Raw genomic sequence first — 12325 nt, 5'->3', positions numbered from 1 at the left:
CACCTATCTTCTCCTGTGGTCAGAATATTCCACTTGTAACTTCATGCTGTTCTGTTGGGCATTCCTGGTGCTTCAGTCTGCTTCCAGCAAGTTTCCTGCATGTTTTATATCATGAACACAGCTGATTTAAAACAGAATAGATGTTGTTGATCCCACAGTGGGAAATTCACTGGTTAAAGCAACACAAACAGAGAATTATTTGAAGAAAAATAATAGCACAAGTACATGTGTACACCAAGCCCCACAATGCGGGTCAAAAATTGAAGCAATCCCAGAAGTGACAAAAATTGCAGTTGCAGTTCCACCCTCATCCACTAGGGGCTGGTGTCAGAAGTGAGCAAATCCTCATTGACTCCCATGTTAAAAATACCAATTTCACAGCAGAAATAAACATGTTTACAGCCTGGTACCAAAACATGTTTTTGTTTAAATGATCTAGTTTACACTCATGACAACTCTTAGGGTGGTGAATTTTTTTCTCACTCTTCAGTTTAAGTGTATTAAAAGCCTAAAATTCTGTATAATTAATGAGCATCAGACCCACGTGACCACAGAGCTAGCTCCGTGGAAAGGCCTTAGTAGAGCCTCGGTCTGGCTTGGAAACTGTTTCGGGATTTTGAGTCTCTGTGTTTGTGTATTCTTGTTTGGATATTATTTGTGCAATTGTTGGACAAAATGACTTGCTGTGGCATTAATTGCACTAATAGAGCGTCCAAGGAGTCTCCACTTCATTTTTTTTGGTAAGTAAAATTATATTTATGTATTTTAGGTCACTGCCGAGCTGAGCTTAGATTTTAACATGTACTGTTTAACCATGAAATTTAAATGTAATAGGGTAAAACCCAGTGCATTTAACATAATGCTGCACTTTAGAAAATGGGTTGAAATATAACATGTTGGTGGAGCTGGGTTCCCACTATCGGCTTGTGGAGCTCTCGGGAGACTGATGTTTTCCACCCGTTCTCCCCTCCCCGCAGCTCGGCGTATCTCTGTCTGATCGCGGCTTCTGTCTGCTGTGCGGCTGCCGGCTTGTGGAGGTCTAGGGAGACCTCTGTATTCCACCCGGTTTTACCCAGCGGTCAGCCCGGCGTATCTCTGACTCAGAAGCTCTGGTGTTGTGCACAGTTAACTCCGGTTGTAGCTAGGTTGCTACCTCCATTAGCTTAGCTCCCACCTCCGCGTTAGCTTTGGGCTAGCTTCAGGTTAGCTTGTAGCTAGTTCGACCGGGTGTCGTCAGTTGATCCCAGCCTTACAACCCCACCCTCAGCTCCACCTCTCTTCCCTTTTGTGGAATTGTCTGGGCTTGACGGAACCTGTGACACGGTCAAAATGGCAGCGGTGGCCACCTCCCATTTTTCTTCAAAAATGTGTTGTTGGAGGCTATGGAAACCCATTGTCCAATATTTATATGTCGATGGTGTACACGCATAGGCAGTGAGCTAATATTGTATTCTTTGACCACTTAAACTACAAATAAGATGAAACTTGGATTTTCAGAACTATGCAACATAAAGGACACAGACATACTATGTAAATCCGGTGTTGCACAAGTATTGAACACATTCTGAGTATTGCGCTGGTGTTATTGTCTAACAGGATAATGCCAGTACCGGTTAAGTTGAGGAGTTATGCACTCTTACTGCAGACGGGATGAATGACCTATGGTAGCATTCAGTTTTACATCTGGGGTGTCTCAGTCTGCCTCTGAACGAGCTGTCCATGGTCTACACAGTGGAACACAGTGGATGGGAGGGTTTCTTTAAAAGTCGGGTATACACTGTACGACTTTTCCACTTATTTGAGCCAATTTTCCCCTCATGCGAGAATATATAAGATCAGGGCGAGTTTGGTGCAGAGCATCGTGTCGTATACAGGGGGTTATGAGAGGCAATTAACACCACATGACGACCTAATGATCAGCAATCATAAGCTTGCATGAATTTCTGGCGTATTTGGTGTTTTGCTCATCCCTTGTGAGGGCATCACACTGTTGAAGCAGTGCTGAGAGCAACTGCAACCCAAAAAGTACCAGTACTGCTCACGGCGCATGCACAAACATGCATCAACACGGCTTACCAGCCGTTTCCCTAGTAGCACATGTCGGTTGTTTTTATTTATGCGCATTTTTTCTCACACAATGACATATTTTGTCAAAAAAGCGTGTTTATGTCAAATAAAACTGATAAAACATTGACTTACTTTATTTCATTCATCTTCAGCATCCAACCACCATAAATCCCTGTGTGTAATCTTCCTACAGCACTCCTGAAGGACAAACCCAAAAAAGTCCAGCATGTTGTATAAAAACAGCTATTTTTAGCATACCTTTTAGGTCCGACATGCTGCTACCAGACATATGGTACAGCGTGAGCAGTCAGGCCGCATCCGAGAACTGGGTTGTACAGAGTAAGCACATGACTCGTAAGATTTGCTCCCCAAGGATATCGTAGAGTTGGAGTTGAAGCTGAACGCCACAAGTTAAAAAGTTGCACAGTGTCCGTCTGGCTTAAAATGGAGGTCATCATCCCCAGCATCCTCCTCTCACACATCTCCTCAACTGAATCCAGTGGGCAGCCCAGATCTGAGCTATAGTTTTTGTTAACTAGCTTGTGCAGTCTCTTCCTGTCTTGGTCAGAGATGCCTGCACCGCAAACAGACCACAGCAGTGAATATCAGAGCCCACAACAGTTATAAAATGATTTTAAAAGATTTAACTCTGAAGAACCTCAGCCTCCTCAGAAGGTGGAGGTGGTTTTGGCCCTTCTACAGAGCATCTGTGCTGTTGGAACAGTTCAGTTTGCTGTTGAGGTACCACCCAGGTACCTAAATGTATCCACCACCTCAATGTCTGCTTCTTGGATGTTTACCGGTGAGCGAGGAGGAGTTTTTCTCTAGGGTCAATCACCATTGCCTTTGTTTTACTGGTGTTCAAGCAAAAGTGTTTACACTCACACCAGTCCACAAAGTCCATAATGGCTGACCTGTACTCCAGGTCATTCCCCAGAGACACATAACCAACAATGGCCAAGTCATCAAAAAACTTCGGGAGATGATAGCTGTTGGTGAAGTCCGAGGTGTAGAAGGTGAAGAAAAAGGGTGAGAGCATTGTACCTTGTGGAGCTCCAGTACTGCACACAACCACCTCAGATGTACTGTTGTGCATCTTCACGTACTGTGGCCTGTTGGTGAGGTAGTTGATGGGCCATGCAGTCAGATGTTCGTCCACTCGTGCACCCCTCATCTTCTGCTGCTGTAGACATGGCTAAATAATGTTGAAGGCACTTGAGAAGATGAAGAACACGATTCTCCCAGTGCTCTTTTGCATCTTGAGGTGAGTCAGAGCCCGGTGTTGCAAGTAGACAAGTGCATCAACCACCCCTATGTTTGATTTAAGCAGATTGTTTCATTGATTGATTAATAACTTCTGTAGACACTATGGAAGGCTGGGGAGACATTTCAACTGTTAGATTAAGGTGTTACAAAGAGCAAGGAGATGGGTTTCACTTTCAGTTCAACAAATGAACACTAGGGGGTGCTAAAAGCAAGCCAAATCTGCCTAGTTCCCCTTTAATTCAAACACAAACATTACCAGCCACAGCAAAATACAAAGCACCTTGGGATCAATTCTGGCTAGACATTCCTTTATCCATTTTTCTACCGGGCTTACTTCTCAATGCATTCATTTAATGTTACTATTTTTGGGTGACAATGTAAAGGGAATAAAATATGATAGATAAAAGTATACAAGCAATCTACATATGCATAACCTTCACTTAGAAATGGTTGAAATCCCATTAAGCATCTGGTCTCACCACGCCACACCACTGGGCTATAAACCAATGAAAAATAAAGCTGATTTCCTGTTTTTAATTCAAGCACACACACATGAACACACTCAGCACAACACGCGTCGCACACTTTGCCTGAAGGATTTTAATTTAAGATGCAGACTCCAGTGTCATAGTGAATGATATTAAAAGTTGCATCATGAATAAATCAGGAGACACAAGACTCACTTCAGCAGTGTGACAGTTAAGAGAAACAGTACACAGGAGAAGATGGAGACAAAGGAAACACCAATAAATAAAGCCTCTTGCATTTTTCAACATTCAGCCAGCAGCGCTCTTTGATGTGGGTCATTAGTTTATGGCTTTACACAAAAGGGCTGAAATGACTTTATTGTTAAACCTCTGTCTGATTGCTTGAACATGGTTTTATAAATCCAACGCTCTATAAAAAAACATACGTTCACAATGAGGAAGCCATTCAGGCGTAGCCTCCAAAAATTGACAATTTGTCAATTTGTCATGAAGAAGCAGAGATGTCAAAGGCAGGAGCATGGTATTGTCCGCATTTTCAGAGTGACAACAATTGATTCCCAGCTGTCAGCGATGCACATCTGGAGCAGTACAACTGATTAAGAGGATGTTTTGATTGAAGGGCTGTAAGTTTTCCTACATAACCTGTTTCTGTCACAAATTCATACATTGTTAGTCTGTTGGAGGTGCTAATTACATAAGTTCTCTTCCAAATAAGAGGCATCAGTCTGTTTTCTCTGATAAACGTGTTCCATGATCGTGTTTATTGTAGTAAACTGCTGCACTTTGAACAGAAACAATGAATGAATGTTGGGAGGAATGTCATGGTGCTTTTTTTATTTATTTATTTTTTTAACCAACTTCCTACCTCAACCATTACCTCATTAGTACTCATACATTTACAACACATCTGCAGTGTTCTCTAGCCTTGTAAGTTGTACTCTGAGGATGTAGAACTCAGCTGGAGGAGATAAAGGCAGCAGACAGAAGGATTTAGAGTCTTACTTCCTGATATTCGTAAATCTCTCCTCTGATTGGCTAACAGCAATGTGACTCTATCACTGACTCTGTTTGCTTCGCGACATGGAGGTTTTATCTCCAGAAACAACACAAGCCTGGAGGAGTTCTGCTGTGTGGTGGAGTTGGTAATGCTAACAGCAGTGGCGGCTGGTGAAAAATATTTTTGGTGGGGCTGTGCTATTTTTTTATTTTTAAACAAACTTGTGCTTTCTGAGCTTTGTGCACAACTTCACTATTTCCTGAATTAAGCACAGCTCTTTTATTTCCTGTCTTACATCATTGGACAAACTGATTAATCCAGGTGTGTCTGACTATTGGCCTTGCAGACCAAGGTTGAAAAATACTGCATTAAATTGCACATAAAATAACATGACCATAAATGGTAAATAGACAATGCAAGAGGCAAGTAACAAAAACATTTTGTTCAATTTCAACATTTGAGTGAACACGAAAAATTATGAGCAGGTCACTGTTACAGTAATGGTAGTAAACACCACTTAGACAAAATGCCAGAAATTTACACTGTTAGGACTTATGGAAAGTGGAAACACTTTCATAGGAAATAATGTCATCAGTATCCTCTTACAAATGTCATATTTCCCACTTTTTGGGACAAAAAAAACATTTCTGGTTCTCAATGAGATGTTTTTACTTCAAATGTAAAAACATCTCATTGAGAACCAGAAATGTTTTATTGTCCCAAAAGCTGGGAAATTTGTTTGCTGCAGCAGAAGTGTAACAAGTAAAATGGAATCAGATTGATGTATGTACAAATTTACTTGAAATACACATTTACATGATTAAATATGTATAATAGGTATGTGTGTTGAAATTAGTTTTTACAGTTATTGCACATTAAACAATGTACATGTTATTAAACAAATGTCCCGGTTTGTGGGACAACTAAGGATTTCTGATTCTGATTGTCTTGTTTACAGAAATGTAATGTACAGCTTACCTCTGCACCCAGCTGCTGTTCTCCCTGTCCAAACGTCCTCCGTTTCTTTGTTGGCTGCTGCACTGATGCGCTGCATTCCTCGGTCAGAGAATGAATGGAGTCCCCAATGAGACACAAGTTCCACATCCACCTTTTGTGGATCCCAGCCGTTTTGAATAACAAACACAGAAAGCAAAATAACGCATTAGCGTGATTGCATCCAGCTAGCCACTGCTTCCTGGTGTACCAATTTTGGGAGAAGCCTCGTGTGTACAGTTTACCCTTCTCCTTCTCCTGCTGGCTTATCTTTACGTCGGGCTGATCTGGTCCAAGCTCTTTGACATTAAGTTTTTCCACCATAGTTCTCCTCTCGAACGGATACTGGAGAAGAGACCGAACTGAATTCAGTGGCTGCTGAGATCCGGTCTCCATGTTGTAGGCGCACTGGCGTCCATATCTACGTCTGTGTCACGACCGTCACGAGTCACGACCAAAAACGTGCTGGAGTCGAGACTCTCCGAGTTCTACCGAACACCAACGAAAGCCTTGGCGGTAGCTCTATCGCCCATCATGCTTCTGAAACGTTCTGAAACAATGTTGACGCTGATTGGATACATTCCCATTCCTACCCTTTGATATTCTTGTCAGCAATTGGACAACTGGTCCCGTCCTGTTTGGGCGATTGAAAAACAGCACACAGCCTCCACCACTCGGCAGAGATCGGCAGAGACCGGCAGAGACCAATATATATATATATATATATATATATATATATATATATATATATATATAATTAATTTTTGTTACAAAACACACAATTAACTTAGAATATGTGATTATTGTTAATTTTATTTATTTATTTTTTAAAATAAAAATTAAAAACACAGGGGAAACTGGGAGGGCAGTGCCTTATCGCCCTCTACTGGCCAGCCGCCACTGGCTAACAGTTAGCTTCTACTAGCCAAGATGTTTCCTGGGTGCTAAACGAGCGACGGCCTTCCCCATCGTGAGTTAAGACAGGTGAGTCCATGAATGTTAAGTGACAGTGTGACATAGATCTGTCGAGGCTTTTCTCAATAACTACGATCACTTTTACGGATTTCTAAAAAACAAGCTTCAGATTCCTGCTTTAGCAAGCAGGTGGACACACACTTTGTACCAATTCTGACTCCAAGCTCAGGTTATCAGCAATGGGCCGCCATCAGTCAGAGTTTAGACCAGAAGATGATGGACAGCATGCCAGTAAGAAGTGCGTCTGGGGTGGTGGGTTGCTGTGCTCGGCGTTGGGCGGGGGAGCCTGCTCATCAGCACCCCAGCAGAAAGGGTCAAACTCTGGTTACCGGTGATGTTGTACCCAGTGTGCAGCAGTACCGGGACCAGAGTGAATAGGGAGTGTATGGGGAGCATGAGTGGGTGTCCGGTGTGCATTTTTGTAAGTCTTGGGTTGTATGTGCATGTGTGAGCATGAGGGAGGGAGTGTGTGACTGTGTTTGTGTATGACTGTATATGTCAGGTGGGGCCTTTGACTCCTCCCCTCTTCTGGGACTTCTTTTGATGATATAGATCTTCGTCTCCCCTCTCCCTGCCACACCTGGTGTGAGGGGTTGTGCCTTGGACTGCCTGAGTGTTCGTGGCAACCGGGTCTGGGGGTTTAAGATTTTGGCATCTGCCTGATAGATCCCGGTGGCTGCCTGGTGGGGTCTGGGTCCCTGGGCTCTGCTGGGTCACCGGCGGGGGTGGCCGCCCCTTGGTCCTGGGTTGCTGGGTCTCGGACTCGGCCGGCTAGGGGGTGGGAGGCTGCGGGCGGACCTGTGGGCTTGCCGCTGATGTCTCCCGGGACTCTACCGGCTACTGGTTGTGGCCCCCCGGGGCGATCCTCTGTGCCTCTCGAGGGGGGCGGGGGCCTTTCTGGTTGCAGTCTCCTTGGGGTTCCTGTGTTCTGGGGCAGCGCCTGGATCTCTGGGACTTGTTAGCTCCCCCCGTCTCCTGCGCATCTTTGGGGGGCGGATCTGTGGTCCCTCACACTCTCCATTGGACGCTCCTATAGAGAAACCTTAAATAAACAAGCGCATGTACACACACAGGTGCTCACATGGTGCTCTCAAAAGTATGGGCTTGGGCACTTTCAACCCATGTCTTAAGGCTATGGTGGGCACTTAATGCACTGTGATTTATTATCGTGTGATTGTTCAGTTAAACAATGTTGATTTTATATTTCATCATCAAGTTGACGCAGCGATAGCTTGCTCCTGATGCATTGTTGCGTGTCCCATTTTCTGCAGGTCTAGAAGAAGACTCTTGTTCATCATTGATTGTTTATTTCCGTGCCCCCCCCCCCCCCCCCCCCCCCCCCCCCCACACACACACACACACATGCACACACACCTTTCTCTTTCACCTCTGTCTCCGTGTCTGGTCGGAATTACAAAGCATTCAACAACAGTAACAATAAAGTTTTAAGTATCAGGCGTGACATTAAAAGCAAACGCTTTGATGCTCCACCTGAGAGTAAATCTGTAAGACTTGTTACCAGCATTCACACATCAATTCTGCTTGCTTCACAGCCAGACAGGACACGGTTAAAAATAAATAAATACATTTAAAATAAAACTAAGGAAGAACTGCCGAATCCTGTGGGGGGAGAACATAAGTGAAAAACCAGCCCTGTGTCATTCTCTAAACGTTAGACCATGTCTGTATGTGCTGTAAAGCTTTAAAATAAAACAATGGCAAACTGAATTACAATTCTTCTAAGATCTACCACCTCTGAACGATTTTTATTCGTGCAGTGTGGGATTTCTACCTCCCATGATGCACCAAACACCCACCCATGGAGACCCACCAACCTAGAGCCTCTCGTATGGGTCAAGAGAACAAATGAAACCAGTGAAAATCAGCCTCCTTAGAAGTGCATGTGGGAGGTTGTGTGGCATGTGCAGCTCTTAGCAGCCAAAAGCAAGGTCTTCCGTGTCAACTGGTGTCTGATGTGTGAATGTGTGTGCATTAATATGCATGTGCATTTGTGCGTCTGCGTTGTGGTTACCTCAAAGGGGGAGACGGTCGTGCTGTTGGCAGGTTAATCCAGCCCTGAGGCTAAGCATCAAACTTTCAGATAAGACAATCAATAATTCAGACTGTAGCTTGTCAGGATCTATCACAGAACACAGACTGACAAGCAGTGCCACAAACCAGCACAAAGGTGATTTTACAGCTTTATAAAACTCACACATATACTAACAAAAGTGGGCGGTGTAATGAAAGCAACGGTGCAAACCCAGACATTGAGATAAATGTCAATCCAGACAACAGGACGATGTTAAATTAGCTTCCAAGACTCTGACAGAAAGCCAGAAACACTTTTTTGTGTTTTCTCTAATCTCAATATCTAAAGTCATTCCCATCAACACCCTGTCACTGATCCACTGCTGCGCGTCAGATCCACCAGTAAGTCCTTGAAGCGAACTCCACCATATTAATACAGCGCTGCTGTAAATCCAAACCAATCAGAGAAACATGGCAGCAAACCTTGTCTGTTTAGTGAGCATTATGGGGGAGGAAGCTGGTAGGGGGTAAGTAAAACTGAGGTGTATTTCTGCGTGTGGGTGTATAATGGGCATCAGAGGTGACTTTCAGTGAGATCAACTCAAAGCACTCGCTAAAACACACAAACAAGCCCCCCCCCCCCCCCCCCCCCCCCCCACTCCCAATCCGCACAGACACAGAACATTAGCTCATACAAATAAGTGTCCAATGATTGTGCAGCAAGTGAGTTCTCTCTCTCTCTCTCTTGTGTGTGTGTGTGTGTGTGTGTGTGTGTGTGTGTGTGTGTGTGTGTGTCTGTGTGTGTGTGTGTGTGTGTGTGTCTGAATCATAAAGTGCTGACACTCAGATGAATTTTCTCAGAGTTAAGCGAACCCCTGCAGGCCTGGTAACCTCGAGCGCCAACTTATCTGTGAACTCAGAGTCTGACTGGACATATCTAGCGTGCACGAGTGTGTCGACAACTACGGGTGTTCCATGGTCAGAAACCTCTCTCCAACAAATCTTCACTCTGATATGTGCAAAGGTCCATGCAGACCTGTCTCAAAACCCAGATTCATATTTTTAGTTCAGCTTCTGCACATATTCTTGCATGGCGGTTCCGATGTCAGGGTCCGGTGCGTGCAATCAATTGATGATCACGTTTCACAGGTGATTACTACGCTCATCTAGAACAGGGCCTACCTGCTTTTTAATTGTTTTGCTAACAGCCACAAACAGAAAAAGAGTAGAGGAATATTTTGAATTCAGATGAGAAATGTCTACTTCCTGGTTGAGTCAGATTGATAGTGCCAAGTAATCTAGGAAGCTCAACTAAAAAACAAGCATCCGTCTGCTTGCTGACCTTCACACTTTCCTAATGACCAAATTACAATGAACAACACTCCTTAATGTCCTTTATAATTAATATCCCATTCTTTTAGCTTTAGCACTCATAAATTTTAATTCCTTTAAGTCACTATGTGCCTGTCAGTTACTTCCTCTCCTGGAGCCAAAAGTTAAACATCTCATGGACTTGGGCCTTTATTCCCACAGGAACAGCTTGTCTGGTTTTACTAGGCACTTTAAAAAGACACAATGTGGTGGCAAATCAGACAGGGGCGGCGCTAGGCCCGGCTACTTGGGCTGAAGCCCCGGATGTTTCATGGAAAGCCCCGGATCTAAATCGTGGAAGTAACATGCAGTACCAAAGTCCAACAGAGAGGGAGCAGCTGGCAGTAGTTTGTATACAGCCTGCCTGAGCCTCCACCACTGACGAAGAAGCCCTTCAGCAGCCGGCTTCTTCTACACTCTCTGCCTGAAACGCATGAGTGAAGATGGACATAAGGACATTTTTTAGACCAAAAGTACGGCGACAGAACCCCAGCTTTGATGAGACTGGTGTTGACTCAGGTTTGTGAGTCTTATTTGAACATATTTGTTGTGCTGCTGGTTTGCCTAAAGTTAGCTTATCAGGTAAAGTTGTTGGAGAAAGAAAGGGAATATTTACTATCATCTCACACTAAACACTAACAGGAACAATACTCTGCCCTGAATATGCTGAATATGTAGCTTCAGATTAAAAATTATGTGGTACAAGACATATATGATGTTGACTAGTGCGTGTCACGCGTGCGTGAGTGCGCATTTGTAAACAAGTCCACTGAGATGGCAAACTGGAGCGATGCAGAGATCTGGGAACTTTGATCGCCAAACAATTCACGGGGACCGTCTAGGACAGCCACCTTTTGTAGTGGCCCACGAACATTTTTTAGACGAGTGGCTTCAATCAGGATAAAAAACAAGTTATGTTCGAGCTAAAAGGAGATCCGTCACAATGTGTCGACAGTACGAAGATTGGCCCCACACCATTGCGTAATCTTTAGTGAAAACGACGTGATCATGCTGCATTACTCCCACAGGCTGACTACTTATAAATGACCAAAGGCGCCCTGATGCTGCCTTGAGGAAAGTGATGCTTTTGTTTCTTTAAAAACAAGCAACTGACTCATCTCCAACTGATGATCTGCTGACAGCTCTGCTCTTCGCGTGACTTATAGATGATGCAACAACAAAGTTTACCGTCGGCCTTTGATGTAAGGAGCCTGACATAATGTGTACTCGTGAACCACTCGTGAGTTACTCATTTAAGCGCCTCGTGATTTTTATCTTGAGAGGCGCTATGGAAATGATATTTTCTTCTTCTTCTAAAGCTTCTGCTGCTTATTCCGTCACTTCTCAGTGAAGTACCCCAGGAGAAGGACTGAACTGTGTTGGTTTTCCTGTTTGAACTAAACCACAAATATTCCAGGGACTTTCAAGCACCAGCCTGACACCTCTTTCCCAAGGACAGACCCTCTAAAGACTTCTCCATGAGCTCCACAACAAAGAGAAGCACATGGATTGTCGGAAAGGTTTTCACATTCGATCGTCTGGTCAGGTAGCGGATTATTGCAAAGCAATTCCCCGCCAGGACAACAGAGGGCGTAGCACTGTTCTGTGGTATCCTGCCACCATAATACTCATGTATCTGGTCCCTGATAGTGGATTTACTAATGTGTTTATATATTTCAGAGACTTTGTAACACTGACAAATTTGTCCTTCATTCTCCTCCATCTCTTCATGCGATCGCTACCTCCGAACCCACTTCTACCGTTGTTTCCGTCCACGTTTGCTCCATGTTTTGTACGGCTTCACTCATGGGTGAATAAATTTTATTAATTTTGGACTTTTTCCGCAATGCGTTCTTCAAACTGTTCTGGGTCTGCTGCTAAATATCTGTTTACTTTTTAATGGAGCTACAGCGGTGCTAGTGACGAATATACAGGAAGTGGCATACTGACCAATCACAAGCTTGCGTTCTCTGACACTTTCGACGAATGTTTACAATTTTGGGCATGTCTCCGTCTGTGAGCCCGTTGGAGAGCCCTTGTGCTGACGCATGATGGCGTTGCGTGTCTTCGCACCAACGCAGACGGAGAAGTATAAATCAGGCTTAAGAGTTTGGTTTGATTCCAAACATCTACTTGA

The 12325-nt window shown here is 44.1% G+C and overlaps 1 protein-coding gene across 3 annotated transcripts in view; it reads left to right on the top strand.

Moving 5' to 3' along the window:
- Positions 1-6022: 6022 nt before the first annotated feature.
- LOC129165156 (E3 SUMO-protein ligase ZBED1) overlaps positions 6023-12325 on the top strand; it is a 267126-nt gene continuing 260823 nt past the window's right edge. For 2 of the 3 annotated variants that reach the window (XM_070547662.1, XM_070547661.1), the window contains exon 1: positions 6024-6136. The gene's annotated coding sequence lies outside the window, so the exon portion shown is untranslated. Of the gene's footprint in view, positions 6137-12325 lie in introns of all 3 variants that reach the window. The other variant, XM_070547659.1, reaches the window with a different exon arrangement.

This window comes from Nothobranchius furzeri, chromosome 19 (assembly GCF_043380555.1).
Source record: "Nothobranchius furzeri strain GRZ-AD chromosome 19, NfurGRZ-RIMD1, whole genome shotgun sequence".
NCBI lineage: Eukaryota > Metazoa > Chordata > Actinopteri > Cyprinodontiformes > Nothobranchiidae > Nothobranchius > Nothobranchius furzeri.
The sequence above is the reverse complement of the archived record's forward strand: the minus strand, read 5'-3'. Positions and strand labels throughout refer to the sequence as shown.